Below are 17740 nucleotides of genomic sequence, written 5' to 3' on the forward strand. Positions count from 1 at the left end.
TGCCCCGGGTGCGCACCTCGCGTGCACCTTCGTCGGGGTGGGCACCTTGGCTGGGTTTGCCCCGGCTGCGCTCCGAAGCGGGGTTATTGGAGCGCCGCCTCTTTTTTTGTCGGAGCGTTTGGTGGGGTTTCTCGCATTGGCTCTTCCGAGGCCCGGTTGCCACCCTGGCGCGCACGAAGTCGGAAGTAGGGTTAATTGCCCGGGTGCGCACCTTTGCCAGGGTGGGCACCTTACCTGGGCTGCGCACCAGGGCGGGCTCAAGATGGCACGCGCGTTCCGTTTTTTTCACTATCTTTCAAAACGGAAATTTTAAAATCTCCTTTTTTTTTTGCCTTTTCTGGAAATTAGTGAAGGCAGCGCATCAAAGGTGCGCACCTCGCTGCCCACCTTGGTGTGCTCTGAGGTGCGCACCCGGGAGCGCTACGAAGTGTGCTCCAAGGTGCGGCGTGCACGTTGTCGGAGCCCGGTTTGCCCCGGGTGCGCACCTCGCCTGCACCTTGGCCGGGGTGGGCACCTTGGCTGGGTTTGCCCAGGGTGCGCTCCGAAGCGGGGTTACTGGAGCGCCCCCTCTTTTTTTGTCAGAGCGTTTGGTGGGGTTTCTCGCATTGGCTCTTCCCAGGCCCGGTTGTTGGGTGCGCTCCCACCCTGGCGCGCGCGAAGTTGGAAGTTGGGTTAATTGCCCGGGCGCGCACCTTCGCCAGGGTGGGCACCTTGGTGCGCACACCTTGGCTGGGCTGCGCACCAGGGCGGGCTCAAGATGGCACCAGCATTCCCTTTTTCTCACTATCTTTCAAAACGGAAATTTTAAAATCTCGTTTTTTTTTTGCCTTTTATGGAAATTAGTGAAGGCATCGCATCAAAGGTGCGCACCTCGCTGCCCACCTTGGTGTGCTCCGAGGTGCCCACCACGGTGCGCAACGCCGGTGCGAACCCGGGAGCGCCCCGATGTGTGCTCCAAGGTGCGGCGTGCACGAAGTCGGACCCCGGTTTGCCCCGGGTGCGCACCTCGCGTGCACCTTGGTGCGCACACCTTGGCTGGGTTGCGCGGCCTGGTGGGCACCATGGTGCGCACCAAGGAGCGCTCCGAAGTGTGCTCCAAGGTGCGGCGTGCACGAAGTCGGAGCCCGGTTTGCCCCGGGTACGCACCTCGCGTGCACCTTCGCCGGGGTGGGCACCTCGGCTGGGTTGCGCGCCCTGGTGCGCACCAAGGAGCGCTCCGAAGTGTGCTCCAAGGTGCGGCGTGCACGAAGTCGGAGCCCGGTTTGCCCCGGGTGCGCACCTCGCGTGCACCTTCGGCGGGGTTGCGCGCCCTGGTGGGCACCATGGTGCGCACCAAGGAGCGCTCCGAAGTGTGCTCCAAGGTGCGGCGTGCACGAAGTCGGAGCCCGGTTTGCCCCGGGTGCGCACCTCGCGTGCACCTTCGGCGGGTTTGCCCCGGCAGCGCATCAAAGGTGCGCACCTCGGTGTGCTCCGAGGTGCGAACCCGAGAGCGCTCCGAGGTGCCCACGAAGTCGAAAGTCGGGTTAATTGCATTGTTTTCCCCGGGTGCGCTCCGAGGTGCACAACATCGGCGCGCACCAAGGAGGGCTCCGAAGTGTGCTCCAAGGTGCGCACGATGGCGTGCACCTCTGGTGCGCACGATTCGGAGCTCGGTTTGACCGGGGTGCGCACACCTTGGCTGGGTTGCGCACCTTTTGTGCGCTCCAAGGTGCGCACGAAGTCGGAGCTCGGTTTGCCCCGGGTGCGCACCTTCGCCAGGGTGCGCACCTTGATGCGCACGCCTTGGCTGGGCTGCGCACCTTGGTGGGCGCCATGGTGCGCACCTTTCGTGCGCTCCAAGGTGCGCACGAAGTCGGAGCTCGGTTTGCCCCGGGTGCGCACCTTGGTGGGCGCCATGGTGCACTCCGAGGTGCCCAAGATTGGTGCGCACCAAGGAGCGCTCCGAAGTGCGCTCCAAGGTGCGCGCGAAGTCGAAAGTTGGGTTAATTGTCCGGTTTGCCTCGGGTGCGCACCTTGCGTGCACCTTCGCCAGGGTGGGCGCCTTGGTGCGCACACCTTGGCTGGGCTGCGCACACCTTGGCACCCGCGTTTCCTTCATTTTAAATTTTTTTTTTTTACAATCTCTCAAGTGGGAAATTCTATAATCTCAACTTTTTTTGCCTTTTCAGGAAACTTTTGAATGGAGCGCATCATTGGTGCGCTCCGAAGTGTGCTCCAAAGCTCTCTCCAGCTGCGTGCACCTGCCCCGGCCGCGCACCCGGCCCCGCCCAGCTTCGCTCACCTGTCCCGGGCGTCTGGTGCGGAACCTTAGAGTAAGAAACATCACCGTGCACCTTGGCCAACGTGCGCGACTCGACCGAGCGCGCACTGGCCGAGGTGCACACCGATTTCACCTGGGTGCGCGCGCAGCACCTCGGGCGCACCGGGGTGCGCGCACAACGCCCGGGTTGCACCGTGACCTGTGTGCTCGGGGCGCCTCGGGTGCGCGCTCGGTGTCGCCCCCCGCGCGCGCGGTAGTGCGGGCAGCGCACCCCGGCCCGGCCCGGCCCCGACGAGAACGCAAACGGGCAAAAGGTTTATTCAAATAGCATTGCGATGCCCGGCGAAAAACTAAAAAAGGGTGCAACACCGGGACTTCCCGGGAGGTCACCCATCCCAGTACTACTCCGGCCCAAGCGCGCTTAACTGCGGAGTTCTGATGGGATCCGGTGCACTAACGCTGGTATGATCGCACCCGTTATGAGCTTGTCGCAGTGTGTACTTAGCAAACCGCGACCCACGTGCGAATCCACCCCGGCCACCCACCCCCGTCGAGGTGCACACCCTCCCTCGCGAAGTGCGCCCCGTTCGCCAAGTGTGAGCCCTGCCCGGGTGCGCGCACCTTGCTAGGGCGTCGGGTGTGCACCCGGCCCGGCCTACGTGCGTGCACCTGTAGGGGGCGTCGTGTGCGTGCAGTGTCCCGTCTGCAACGCGGTGCCCACACACCACCTCGGGCGCAACGACCTGCGCTCACATGTGGGCCGAGTGCACCTTGGTGCATGTTCGGGGCGCCTCGGGTGCACGCTCGATCTTGCCCCGGTGCACCAAGGCGCTCGGTTTGCCCCGGGTGCGCACTTGGTGCAAGGTGGGCACCCAAAATAGGGATCAAGCACCAAAACACAAGTTTCGGGATGCAAAATGGGACCCAAGGACCACAAATGCGTTCCAAGACCCATGATGGGTCCACGAGAACAAAAATGTGTTCCGAGACTTAATAAACAAATATTGGGTTTTAGGAGAAGAAACATGCTCTGATGCCCAAAACGAGAATCGACCCCGAAAAGGCCACAGGCCAAAAGTGGGATGCGAGACAAAAAAAAATGGGACCCGAGGACCAAAATTGGGTTCCCAGGTCGAAGACAGGGCAACCGGACAAGAAACGACCTCTAAGGCTCGAAATGAGTCCCGACGACTAAAACTTGACAAGAAGCACCCATCAGGCACCCAACTCGACACCCATGGGATGCCGACCCACCCGGGCTTCCACCTAGCACACCTTGGCACCCACCCACCCTCGCACCCAACCTCGCACCCAACTTAGCACCTTTGAACCCACATTGGCACTCACCCTGACCCTGGCACCTTGGAACCCACATTGGCACTCACCTTGACCCTGGCACCCACCTTTGCACTCACCTTGGGACCCACCCTGGCTCCCACCTCGGCACCCACCCAGACACCCACCTTGGTTCCTTGGCACCCACCTTGGATCCTTGGCACCCACCCCGACACCCACCTTGGCACGCAACTTGGCTACTTGCCACCCACCTTGGCTCCTTGACGCCCACCCCGACAACCACCCCGTGACCTACCCTGGCTAGGGTTGGTGCACACCCACCCTGGTGCCCACCTTGGCACCCACCCTATGACCCACCTTGGCACGCACCTTAGTACCCACCCCGTTACCCACCCTAGGACCCACCCCGTGACCCACCTTGGCCAGGGTGGGTGCCTTGGTGCGCACAACTTGCCTGGGCTGCACACCAGGGCGGGCTCAAGATGGCACCCGCGTTCCGTTTTTTTCACTATCTTTCAAAACGGAAATTTTAAAATCTCATTTTTTTCTTTTTTTTGCCTTTTCTGGAAATTAGTGAAGGCAGCGCATCAAAGGTGCGCAATGCTGGTGCGAACCCGGGAGCGCTCCGATGTGTGCTCCAAGGTGCGGCGTGCACGAAGTCCGAGCCCGGTTTGCCCCGGGTGCGCACCTCGCGTGCACCTTCGCCGGGGTGAGCACCTTGGCTGGGTTGCGCGCCCTGGTGCGTACCAAGGAGCGCTCTGAAGTGTGCTCCAAGGTGCGGCGTGCACGAAGTCGGAGCCCGGTTTGCCCCGGGTGTGCACCTCGGGTGCGCACCTCGCGTGCACCTTCGCTGCGGTGGGCACCTTGGCTGGGTTGCGCGCCTTGGTGGGCACCATGCAGTGCACGAAGTCGGAGCCCGGTTTGCCCCGGGCGCGCACCTCCGCCAGGGTGGGCACCTTGGTGCGCACAACTTGCCTGGGCTGCGCATCAGGAAGGGCTCAAGATGGCACCCGCGTTCCGTTTTTTTCACTATCTTTCAGAACGGAAATTTTAAAATATCGTTTTTTTTTGCCTTTTCTGGAAATTAGTGAAGGCAGCGCATCAAAGGTGCGCAACGCTGGTGCGAACCTGGGAGCGCTCCGATGTGTGCTCCAAGGTGCGGCGTGCACGAAGTCGGAGCCCGGTTTGCCTCGGGTGCGCCCTGGTGGGCACCATGGTGCGCACCAAGGAGCGCTCCGAAGTGTGCTCCAAGGTGCGGCCTGCACGAAGTCGGAGCCCGGTTTGCCCCGGGTGTGCACCTCGGGTGGGCACCTTGGTGCGCATGCCTTGCCTGGGCTGCGCACCAGGGCGGGCTCAAGATGGCACCCGCGTTCCTTTTTTTTCACTATCTTTCAAAACGGAAATTTTAAAATCTCATTTTTTTTTGCCTTTTTCTGGAAATTAGTGAAGGCAGCGCATCAAAGGTGCGCACCTCGCTGCCCACCACGGTGCGCAACGTCGGTGGGCACCCGGGAGTGCTTCGAAGTGTGCTCCAAGGTGCTGCGTGCACGTTGTCGGAGCCCGGTTTGCCCCGGGTGCGCACCTCGCGTGCACCTTCGTCGGGGTGGGCACCTTGGCTTGGTTTGCCCCGGCTGCGCTCCGAAGCGGGGTTATTGGAGCGCCGCCTCTTTTTTTGTCGGAGCGTTTGGTGGGGTTTCTCGCATTGGCTCTTCCGAGGCCCGGTTGCCACCCTGGCGCGCACGAAGTCGGAAGTAGGGTTAATTGCCCGGGTGCGCACCTTTGCCAGGGTGGCACCTTACCTGGGCTGCGCACCAGGGCGGGCTCAAGATGGCACGCGCGTTCCGTTTTTTTCACTATCTTTCAAAACGGAAATTTTAAAATCTCCTTTTTTTTTTGCCTTTTCTGGAAATTAGTGAAGGCAGCGCATCAAAGGTGCGCACCTCGCTGCCCACCTTGGTGTGCTCTGAGGTGCGCACCCGGGAGCGCTACGAAGTGTGCTCCAAGGTGCGGCGTGCACGTTGTCGGAGCCCGGTTTGCCCCGGGTGCGCACCTCGCCTGCACCTTGGCCGGGGTGGGCACCTTGGCTGGGTTTGCCCAGGGTGCGCTCCGAAGCGGGGTTACTGGAGCGCCCCCTCTTTTTTTGTCAGAGAGTTTGGTGGGGTTTCTCGCATTGGCTCTTCCCAGGCCCGGTTGTTGGGTGCGCTCCCACCCTGGCGCGCGCGAAGTTGGAAGTTGGGTTAATTGCCCGGGCGCGCACCTTCACCAGGGTGGGCACCTTGGTGCGCAAACCTTGGCTGGGCTGCGCACCAGGGCGGGCTCAAGATGGCACCAGCATTCCCTTTTTCTCACTATCTTTCAAAACAGAAATTTTAAAATCTCGTTTTTTTTTTGCCTTTTATGGAAATTAGTGAAGGCATCGCATCAAAGGTGCGCACCTCGCTGCCCACCTTGGTGTGCTCCGAGGTGCCCACCACGGTGCGCAACGCCGGTGCGAACCCGGGAGCGCCCCGATGTGTGCTCCAAGGTGCGGCGTGCACGAAGTCGGACCCCGGTTTGCCCCGGGTGCGCACCTCGCGTGCACCTTGGTGCGCACACCTTGGCTGGGTTGCGCGGCCTGGTGGGCACCATGGTGCGCACCAAGGAGCGCTCCGAAGTGTGCTCCAAGGTGCGGCGTGCACGAAGTCGGAGCCCGGTTTGCCCCGGGTGCGCACCTTCGCCGCGGTGGGCACCATGGCGTGCACGAAGTCGGAGCCCGGTTTGCCCCGGGTGCGCACCTCGCGTGCACCTTCGCCGGGGTGGGCACCTCGGCTGGGTTGCGCGCCCTGGTGCGCACCAAGGAGCGCTCTGAAGTGTGCTCCAAGGTGCGGCGTGCACGAAGTCGGAGCCCGGTTTGCCCCGGGTGTGCACCTCGGGTGCGCACCTCGCGTGCACCTTCGCTGCGGTGGGCACCTTGGCTGGGTTGCGCGCCTTGGTGGGCACCATGCAGTGCACGAAGTCGGAGCCCGGATTGCCCCGGGCGCGCACCTCCGCCAGGGTGGGCACCTTGGTGCGCACAACTTGCCTGGGCTGCGCACCAGGAAGGGCTCAAGATGGCACCCGCGTTCCGTTTTTTTCACTATCTTTCAGAACGGAAATTTTAAAATCTCGTTTTTTTTTGCCTTTTCTGGAAATTAGTGAAGGCAGCGCATCAAAGGTGCGCAACGCTGGTGCGAACCTGGGAGCGCTCCGATGTGTGCTCCAAGGTGCGGCGTGCACGAAGTCGGACCCCGGTTTGCCCCGGGTGCGCACCTCGCGTGCACCTTGGTGCGCACACCTTGGCTGGGTTGCGCGCCCTGGTGGGCACCATGGTGCGCACCAAGGAGCGCTCCGAAGTGTGCTCCAAGGTGCGGCGTGCACGAAGTCGGAGCCCGGTTTGCCCCGGGTGCGCACCTCGCGTGCACCTTCGCCGCGGTGGGCACCATGGCGTGCACGAAGTCGGAGCCCGGTTTGCCCCGGGTGCGCACCTCGCGTGCACCTTCGCCGGGGTGGGCACCTTGGTGTGCAGACCTTGGCTGGGTTGCGCGCCCTGGTGGGCACCATGGTGCGCACCAAGGAGCGCTCCGAAGTGTGCTCCAAGGTGCGGCCTGCACGAAGTCGGAGCCCGGTTTGCCCCGGGTGTGCACCTCGGGTGGGCACCTTGGTGCGCATGCCTTGCCTGGGCTGCGCACCAGGGCGGGCTCAAGATGGCACCCGCGTTCCTTTTTTTTCACTATCTTTCAAAACGGAAATTTTAAAATCTCATTTTTTTTTGCCTTTTTCTGGAAATTAGTGAAGGCAGCGCATCAAAGGTGCGCACCTCGCTGCCCACCACGGTGCGCAACGCCGGTGGGCACCCGGGAGTGCTTCGAAGTGTGCTCCAAGGTGCTGCGTGCACGTTGTCGGAGCCCGGTTTGCCCCGGGTGCGCACCTCGCGTGCACCTTCGTCGGGGTGGGCACCTTGGCTGGGTTTGCCCCGGCTGCGCTCCGAAGCGGGGTTATTGGAGCGCCGCCTCTTTTTTTGTCGGAGCGTTTGGTGGGGTTTCTCGCATTGGCTCTTCCGAGGCCCGGTTGCCACCCTGGCGCGCACGAAGTCGGAAGTAGGGTTAATTGCCCGGGTGCGCACCTTTGCCAGGGTGGGCACCTTACCTGGGCTGCGCACCAGGGCGGGCTCAAGATGGCACGCGCGTTCCGTTTTTTTCACTATCTTTCAAAACGGAAATTTTAAAATCTCCTTTTTTTTTTGCCTTTTCTGGAAATTAGTGAAGGCAGCGCATCAAAGGTGCGCACCTCGCTGCCCACCTTGGTGTGCTCTGAGGTGCGCACCCGGGAGCGCTACGAAGTGTGCTCCAAGGTGCGGCGTGCACGTTGTCGGAGCCCGGTTTGCCCCGGGTGCGCACCTCGCCTGCACCTTGGCCGGGGTGGGCACCTTGGCTGGGTTTGCCCAGGGTGCGCTCCGAAGCGGGGTTACTGGAGCGCCCCCTCTTTTTTTGTCAGAGCGTTTGGTGGGGTTTCTCGCATTGGCTCTTCCCAGGCCCGGTTGTTGGGTGCGCTCCCACCCTGGCGCGCGCGAAGTTGGAAGTTGGATTAATTGCCCGGGCGCGCACCTTCGCCAGGGTGGGCACCTTGGTGCGCACACCTTGGCTGGGCTGCGCACCAGGGCGGGCTCAAGATGGCACCAGCATTCCCTTTTTCTCACTATCTTTCAAAACGGAAATTTTAAAATCTCGTTTTTTTTTTGCCTTTTATGGAAATTAGTGAAGGCATCGCATCAAAGGTGCGCACCTCGCTGCCCACCTTGGTGTGCTCCGAGGTGCCCACCACGGTGCGCAACGCCGGTGCGAACCCGGGAGCGCCCCGATGTGTGCTCCAAGGTGCGGCGTGCACGAAGTCGGACCCCGGTTTGCCCCGGGTGCGCACCTCGCGTGCACCTTGGTGCGCACACCTTGGCTGGGTTGCGCGGCCTGGTGGGCACCATGGTGCGCACCAAGGAGCGCTCCGAAGTGTGCTCCAAGGTGCGGCGTGCACGAAGTCGGAGCCCGGTTTGCCCCGGGTACGCACCTCGCGTGCACCTTCGCCGGGGTGGGCACCTCGGCTGGGTTGCGCGCCCTGGTGCGCACCAAGGAGCGCTCCGAAGTGTGCTCCAAGGTGCGGCGTGCACGAAGTCGGAGCCCGGTTTGCCCCGGGTGCGCACCTTCGCCGCGGTGCGCACCATGGCGTGCACGAAGTCGGAGCCCGGTTTGCCCCGGGTGCGCACCTCGCGTGCACCTTCGGCGGGGTTGCGCGCCCTGGTGGGCACCATGGTGCGCACCAAGGAGCGCTCCGAAGTGTGCTCCAAGGTGCGGCGTGCACGAAGTCGGAGCCCGGTTTGCCCCGGGTGCGCACCTCGCGTGCACCTTCGGCGGGGTTGCGCGCCCTGGTGGGCACCATGGTGCGCACCAAGGAGCGCTCCGAAGTGTGCTCCAAGGTGCGGCGTGCACGAAGTCGGAGCCCGGTTTGCCCCGGGTGCGCACCTCGCGTGCACCTTCGCCGCGGTGGGCACCATGGCGTGCACGAAGTCGGAGCCCGGTTTGCCCCGGGTGCGCACCTCGCGTGCACCTTCGCCGGGGTGGGCACCTCGGCTGGGTTGCGCGCCCTGGTGCGCACCAAGGAGCGCTCCGAAGTGTGCTCCAAGGTGCGGCGTGCACGAAGTCGGAGCCCGGTTTGCCCCGGGTGCGCACCTCGCGTGCACCTTCGCCAGGGTGGGCACCTCGGTGCGCACACCTTCTCAATGTTTTCTTGCCTTTTCTGGAAATTGGTGAAGGCAGCGCATCAAAGGTGCGCACCTCGGTGTGCTCCGAGGTGCGAACCCGAGAGCGCTCCGAGGTGCCCACGAAGTCGAAAGTCGGGTTAATTGCATTGTTTTCCCCGGGTGCGCTCCGAGGTGCGCAACATCGGCGCGCACCAAGGAGGGCTCCGAAGTGTGCTCCAAGGTGCGCACGATGGCGTGCACCTCTGGTGCGCACGATTCGGAGCTCGGTTTGACCGGGGTGCGCACACCTTGGCTGGGTTGCGCACCTTTTGTGCGCTCCAAGGTGCGCACGAAGTCGGAGCTCGGTTTGCCCCGGGTGCGCACCTTCGCCAGGGTGCGCACCTTGATGCGCACGCCTTGGCTGGGCTGCGCACCTTGGTGGGCGCCATGGTGCGCACCTTTCGTGCGCTCCAAGGTGCGCACGAAGTCGGAGCTCGGTTTGCCCCGGGTGCGCACCTTGGTGGGCGCCATGGTGCACTCCGAGGTGCCCAAGATTGGTGCGCACCAAGGAGCGCTCCGAAGTGCGCTCCAAGGTGCGCGCGAAGTCGAAAGTTGGGTTAATTGTCCGGTTTGCCTCGGGTGCGCACCTTGCGTGCACCTTCGCCAGGGTGGGCGCCTTGGTGCGCACACCTTGGCTGGGCTGCGCACACCTTGGCACCCGCGTTTCCTTCATTTTAAATTTTTTTTTTTTACAATCTCTCAAGTGGGAAATTCTATAATCTCAACTTTTTTTGCCTTTTCAGGAAACTTTTGAATGGAGCGCATCATTGGTGCGCTCCGAAGTGTGCTCCAAAGCTCTCTCCAGCTGCGTGCACCTGCCCCGGCCGCGCACCCGGCCCCGCCCAGCTTCGCTCACCTGTCCCGGGCGTCTGGTGCGGAACCTTAGAGTAAGAAACATCACCGTGCACCTTGGCCAACGTGCGCGACTCGACCGAGCGCGCACTGGCCGAGGTGCACACCGATTTCACCTGGGTGCGCGCGCAGCACCTCGGGCGCACCGGGGTGCGCGCACAACGCCCGGGTTGCACCGTGGCCTGTGTGCTCGGGGTGCCTCGGGTGCGCGCTCGGTGTCGCCCCCGCGCGCGCGGTAGTGCGGGCAGCGCACCCCGGCCCGGCCCGGCCCCGACGAGAACGCAAACGGGCAAAAGGTTTATTCAAATAGCATTGCGACGCCCGGCGAAAAACTAAAAAAGGGTGCAACACCGGGACTTCCCGGGAGGTCACCCATCCCAGTACTACTCCGGCCCAAGCGCGCTTAACTGCGGAGTTCTGATGGGATCCGGTGCACTAATGCTGGTATGATCGCACCCGTTATGAGCTTGTCGCAGTGTGTACTTAGCAAACCGCGACCCACGTGCGAATCCACCCCGGCCACCCACCCCCGTCGAGGTGCACACCCTCCCTCGCGAAGTGCGCCCCGTTCGCCAAGTGTGAGCCCTGCCCGGGTGCGCGCACCTTGCTAGGGCGTCGGGTGTGCACCCGGCCCGGCCTACGTGCGTGCACCTGGAGGGGGCGTCGTGTGCGTGCAGTGTCCCGTCTGCAACGCGGTGCCCACACACCACCTCGGGCGCAACGACCTGCGCTCACATGTGGGCCGAGTGCACCTTGGTGCATGTTCGGGGCGCCTCGGGTGCACGCTCGATCTTGCCCCGGTGCACCAAGGCGCTCGGTTTGCCCCGGGTGCGCACTTGGTGCAAGGTGGGCACCCAAAATAGGGATCAAGCACCAAAACACAAGTTTCGGGATGCAAAATGGGACCCAAGGACCACAAATGCGTTCCAAGACCCATGATGGGTCCACGAGAACAAAAATGTGTTCCGAGACTTAATAAACAAATATTGGGTTTTAGGAGAAGAAACATGCTCTGATGCCCAAAACGAGAATCGACCCCGAAAAGGCCACAGGCCAAAAGTGGGATGCGAGACAAAAAAAAATGGGACCCGAGGACCAAAATTGGGTTCCCAGGTCGAAGACAGGGCAACCGGACAAGAAACGACCTCTAAGGCTCGAAATGAGTCCCGACGACTAAAACTTGACAAGAAGCACCCATCAGGCACCCAACTCGACACCCATGGGATGCCGACCCACCCGGGCTTCCACCTAGCACACCTTGGCACCCACCCACCCTCGCACCCAACCTCGCACCCAACTTAGCACCTTTGAACCCACATTGGCACTCACCCTGACCCTGGCACCTTGGAACCCACATTGGCACTCACCTTGACCCTGGCACCCACCTTTGCACTCACCTTGGGACCCACCCTGGCTCCCACCTCGGCACCCACCCAGACACCCACCTTGGTTCCTTGGCACCCACCTTGGATCCTTGGCACCCACCCCGACACCCACCTTGGCACGCAACTTGGCTACTTGCCACCCACCTTGGCTCCTTGACGCCCACCCCGACAACCACCCCGTGACCTACCCTGGCTAGGGTTGGTGCACACCCACCCTGGTGCCCACCTTGGCACCCACCCTATGACCCACCTTGGCACGCACCTTAGTACCCACCCCGTTACCCACCCTAGGACCCACCCCGTGACCCACCTTGGCCAGGGTGGGTGCACCCACCCTGGTGCCCACCTTGGCACCCACCCATCCTAGCACCCAGCCTGTGACCGGGCTTGGAACCCAACCTTGCACCCGCACCCGTCTTGGCCAGTGTGGGTGCGCACCCATCCTGGCACCCACGTTGTGACACACCCTTTAACCCACGCACCCTAGCACCCACGTTGGCACCCACCTTGGAACCCAACCTAGCAACTTGGCACCCACCCCGTGACCCACCTTGGCATCCACCATAGCAGTCGCCGACTTGGCACCCACCTCGGCACCCACCTTGACACTTGTGGACCCACCTTGCCACTCACCCTAGCATCGACCCATCCTAGCACCCACCCTGGCACCTTTGCACCCTAGCACTCACCCATCCTAGCACCTAACCTGTGACCCACCTTGACACTCACCCTCGCACCCACCTTGGAACCCAACCTAGCACCCACCCACCCTGACACCAACCCTAGCACCTACCCACCCTTGCACCCACCCTGTGACCCATCTTGGCACCCACCCATCCTACCACTCAACCTATCACCCACCTTCTCACCCACCTTGGCATCCACCTTAGCACCCACCCACACTGGCACCTTGGCACCCACCTCGGGCAAGGTGGGTGCACACCCACCCTGGCACCCAATTTAGAACCCACCGAGCATGTTACCCACCTTGGCACCCACATTGCAGCCCACCCTAGTACCCACCCTATGACCCACATTGGCATCCACACCCTAGCACCCAGGCACCTCGACACCCGCCTTGACACCCACCCTAGCACTGAACCTGTGACCCACCTTGGAACTCACCCTAGAACCCACCCACCCTGTGAACCACCTTGGCATCCACCTTAGCACCCACCCACCTTGGCACCCACTCTAGCACTCACCCATCCTAACACCCAACTTGTTACCCACCTTGGCACCCGCCCTCGCGTCCACCTTGAAACCCACCCTAGCACCCACCCACGCAGGAGCCCACCTTGGCACCCAACCTAACACCCACGCATCCTGGCACCCAACTTGTGACCCACCTTGGAACCCACCCTAGTACCCACCTTTGAACCCACTATATCACCAACCCACCTTGGCACCCACCCTATGACCCTCTTTGGAATCCACCCTAGCACGCACCCACCCTGGCACCCACCATGGAGCGCACCCTAGCACCCACCCACCTCGGCACGCACCTCAACACCCACCTTGGTGTGCGCACTGCGCCAACCTCTCAAAGACCCTATGTGGTGCGCTCCAAAGTGTACACCTTTGGTGCGCTCCAAGGTGCGCACCTTTGGTGCACACCGAGGTGCACACCAAAGTGTGCACCGAGGTGAGCACCAAAGTGCACTCCAGGGTGCACACCAAGGCGTGCACCTTTGGTGCGGTCAATGCAAACGAATTCGGAAGTTGGGGTCGATGTCCTAATCGCTGCTGCAGACTACACGTATGAGAATCGGACAAATAGCTTTATATAGGGGAGGTGTTGCGTTTGATGGGTCGACTCCCCTGGTTGTGTGCACTGCACCAACTTCAAAGACCCTGTCTTGTTTAAGAAGTCAAAAGTTGGGGTGGATGTCCTAATCATTGCTGCAGTCTACGCATGTATGAGAATCAGACAAATAGCTTATATAGGGGAGGTGTTGCATTCGGTGGGTTGACTCCCCTGGTTGTGCGCACTGCGCCAACCTCAAAGACCCCGCATAGCAGAAGAAGTCGGAAGTCGGATTTTGGTGAGCACCAAGGCGTGCACCTTTGGTGCGGTCAACGCAGACGAATTCAGAAGTTGGGGTGGATGTCCTAATCGTTGTTGCAGGCTACACATGTATGAGAATCAGACAAATAGCTTATATAGGGGAGGTGTTGGGTTTGATGGGTCAACTCCCTTGGTTGTGCGCATTACGCCAACCTCAAAGACCTTGTTTTCGTTAAGAAGTCAAAAGTTGGGGTCAATGTCCTAATGGCTCCTGCAGGCTACACATGTATGAGAATCGGACAAATAGCTTATATAGGGGAGGTGTTGGGTTTGATGGGTCGACTCCCCTGGTTGTGCGCATTACGTCAACCTCAAAGACCTTGTTTTCGTTAAGAAGTCAAAAGTTGGGGTCGATGTCCTAATTGCTCCTGTAGACTACACATGTATGAGAATCAGACAAATAGCTTATATAGGGGAGGTGTTGGGTTTGATGGGTTGACTCCCCTAGTTGTTCGCATTACACCAACCTCAAAGACCTTGTTTTCGTTTAGAAGCCGAAAGTTGGGGTCGATGTCCTAATTGCTCCTGCAGGCTACGCATGTATGAGAATCAGACAAATAGCTTATATAGGGGAGGTGTTGGGTTTGATGGGTCGACTCCCCTGGTTGTGCGCATTGCGCCAACCTCAAAGACCCTGCATTGCGGATGAAGTCGAAAGTCAGAGTTTGGTGTGCTACAAGGTGTGGTCGAAGGTGCTCACCTAGGTGTGCACCTTTGGAGCACAGGAAAAGTGCCCTCCAAAAGTGCGCACCTTTGGAGTGCACAAAAGTGCCCTCCAAAAGTGCGCACCTTTGGAGCGCAGAAAAGTGCCCTCCAAAAAGTGCCCTCCAAAAGTGCGCACCTTTGGAGCGCAGAAAAGTGCCCTCCAAAAAGTGCCCTCCAAAAGTGCGCACCTTTGGAGCGCAGAAAAGTGCCCTCCAAAAAGTGCCCTCCAAAAGTGCGCACCTTTGGAGCGCAGAAAAGTGCCCTCCAAAAAGTGCCCTCCAAAAGTGCGCACCTTTGGAGCGCAGAAAAGTGCCCTCCAAAAAGTGCCCTCCAAAAGTGCGCACCTTTGGAGCGCAGAAAAGTGCCCTCCAAAAAGTGCCCTCCAAAAGTGCGCACCTTTGGAGCGCAGAAAAGTGCCCTCCAAAAAGTGCCCTCCAAAAGTGCGCACCTTTGGAGCGCAGAAAAGTGCCCTCCAAAAAGTGCCCTCCAAAAGTGCGCACCTTTGGAGCGCAGAAAAGTGCCCTCCAAAAGTGCGCACTTTTGGTGCGCACCAAGGCGCTGGTTCGGTCGTTGCAGGCGAGTTCGGAAGTTGGGGTCGATGTCCTGAGCGGAGGTGCAAACTACACAGGTGTCGGAATCGGACAAATAGCTTATATAGGGGAGGTGTATGCTTCGATGGGTCGACTCCCCAGGTTGAGCGCACCGCGCCAACCTCAAAGACCCTACGGTATGGATGAAGTCGGAAGTTGGGTCCGATGACCGATTCGATTAGTAGGTATGCTCATGAGGTCGGAATTTGGGTCCGATGACCTGCCATGTGCAGGAAGGCGAATGTTGACACTGTGCGTTGCAAGGTGCACACCAAGGCGCTGGTGCGGTCTTTTTAGTCGAGTTCGGAAGTTGGGGTCGATGTCCTGATCGGAGGTGCAAGCTACACAGGTGTGGGAATCGGACAAATAGCTTATATAGGGGAGGTGTATGCTTCGTTGGGTCGACTCCCCGGGTTGAGCGCACCGCGCCAACCTCAAAGACCCTACGGTATGGATGAAGTCGGAAGTTGGGTCCGATGACCGATTCGATATGTAGGCATACTCGCGAGGTCGGAATTTGGGTCCGATGACCTGCCACGTGCAGGAAGGCGAATGTTGGCACTGTGCGTTGCAAGGTGCGCACCAAGGCGCTGGTTCGGTCGTTGGAGGCGAGTTCGGAAGTTGGGGTCGATGTCTTGATCGGAGGTGCAAACTACACAGGTGTGGGAATCGGACAAATAGCTTATATAGGGGAGGTGTATGCTTCGTTGGGTCGACTCCCCGGGTTGAGCGCACCGCGCCAACCTCAAAGACCCTACGGTATGGATGAAGTCGGAAGTTGGGTCCGATGACCGATTCGATATGTAGGCATACTCGCGAGGTCGGAATTTGGGTCCGATGACCTGCCATGTGCAGGAAGGCGAATGTTGGGACTGTGCGTCGCAAGGTGCGCACCAAGGCGCTGGTGCCGTCGTTGCAGTCGAGTTCGGAAGTTGGGGTCGATGTCCTGGTCAGAGGTGCAAACTACACAGGTGTGGGAATCGGACAAATAGCTTATATAGGGGAGGTGTATGCTTCGATGGGTCGACTCCCTGGGTTGAGCGCACCGCGCCAACCTCAAAGACCCTACAGTATGGATGAAGTCGGAAGTTGGGTCCGATGACCGATTCGATACGTAGGCATATTGGCGAGGTCTGAATTTGTGTCCGATGACCTGCCATGCGCAGGAAGGCGGAATTTGGGTCCGATGACCGAGTTGATGGCGTGCCATGCGCAGAAAGGCGGAATTTGGGTCCGATGACCGAGTTGATGTTGATGGCCCGCCATGCACAGGAAGGCGGAATTTGGGTCCGATGACCGATTTGAAGGCGTGCCATACGCAAAAAGGCGGAGTTTGGGTCCGATGACCGAGTTGATATTGATGGCCCGCCATGCGCAGGAAGGCGGAATTTGGGTCCGATGACCTGACATACGCATGGAGTCCGACTCGGGGGCCGATGTTCGATTCGATGACTTGCATTGTGGGTAAAGTCGGAAGTTGTGGTCTTTGACCCGATTCGATGACCAGACTTCGGCTGCTTGAGAATCGGACAAATAACTTATATAGGGGAGGTAGTGTTCTCGAGCATCCTCCCCCCGTGCCCGTTTATGTCGATTGATGCTGGTGCTCGACTGGTTGGAGCGCTCGGATGCAAAAATCTTGCACCAGGATTTATCGATTGTGATGGACACGGCAAGTCTCCTGATTGCTATGCAGGAGCTCATCGTGAATCTCTATGCGGCCTTGGTATGGACTCGACCTGCGGAATGGTTCGGCAATGGTAGTCGCTCCAACACGTCCTTGCAATGGCCACAGAGGTGATTCGACTAGAGCTCCAGTCTAGCTTTTGGGTTGCTTGGCGGACTGGTATAGCCGCGATCGAGTTCCGGCCATGAACGTTTTAGATAGCTCTTGGGCTTTCTGGGACGGAAGTCGGAAGTTTGGGCTGTTGTCCGATTTGATGACCATTCTTCGGATGTGTGAGAATCGGACAAATAACTTATATAGGGGACTGTGTTGTCTCACGCAGCCCCCTCCGTGCCCCTCTATCTCGACCGATGTTGGTGCTTGAAAGGGTTGGGATCGCTCGGATTTATAAACGTGCACCACCATTTGTCGAGTGTGAGGGACGCGGCAGGTCTCCTAAATGCTATGCGGGCGCTCTCTGAGAATCTCTATCCGGCCTCGACACAGACTAGTCTTGCTGAATGGTTTGGCACTGGTAGTCGATCCAACACGTCGTTGTTGTGGCCGCCTAGGCGATTCGATTCGAGCCCCCGTCTAGCTTTTGGGTTGCTTGGCGGATTTTGCCCTATCCGCAAGTGAGCTCGGTCCCTAAACGTTCGAGAAACCCGATTGCTATGCGCCGACTCTCTTTCTTGCGAGCCTCCATCTAGCTTTTGGGTCTCTACGGAACGGAAGTCGGAATCTGGGACCGTTGTTTGATTCGACGAGGCAGACTACGGTTGTGCGAGAATCGGACAAATAACTTATATAGGGGAGGTGTTGACTGGAGCATTCTCCCCCGTGCCCCTCTAACTCGACCAATGCTGGCGCTCGAACGGTGGTAGCGCTCGGATTTTCATTGAGCGCCAGCATTGGTCGATTTAGAGGGGCATGCGAGATTCCCGAATGCTATGCGAGGGCTCTAACGGAAATGTCTATTGGTTTCGGTATGGATGCAATTGCGAGTGGTTCGGCAAAGGTAGTCGTTCCGATGCGTCCATGTCGTGGCCAAATCGATAATTCGATTTGAGCCCTCGTATAGCATTTGGGTCTCTCGATGTGATTCCGCATTC

The 17740-nt window shown here is 60.1% G+C and overlaps 2 non-coding genes across 2 annotated transcripts; both read right to left on the reverse strand.

Annotated features, from left to right (window-relative positions):
* Nucleotides 1-2617: 2617 nt before the first annotated feature.
* Nucleotides 2618-2736, reverse strand: LOC131867903 (5S ribosomal RNA). Its single transcript, XR_009366424.1, has one exon. It is a non-coding gene; the product is annotated as a 5S ribosomal RNA (ribosomal RNA).
* A 7817-nt stretch (nt 2737-10553) lies between these two features.
* Nucleotides 10554-10672, reverse strand: LOC131867887 (5S ribosomal RNA). Its single transcript, XR_009366408.1, has one exon. It is a non-coding gene; the product is annotated as a 5S ribosomal RNA (ribosomal RNA).
* Nucleotides 10673-17740: the final 7068 nt, after the last annotated feature.

The sequence above is a fragment of the Cryptomeria japonica genome, unplaced genomic scaffold, assembly GCF_030272615.1.
Source record: "Cryptomeria japonica unplaced genomic scaffold, Sugi_1.0 HiC_scaffold_189, whole genome shotgun sequence".
In the NCBI taxonomy this organism is placed as follows: domain Eukaryota; kingdom Viridiplantae; phylum Streptophyta; class Pinopsida; order Cupressales; family Cupressaceae; genus Cryptomeria; species Cryptomeria japonica.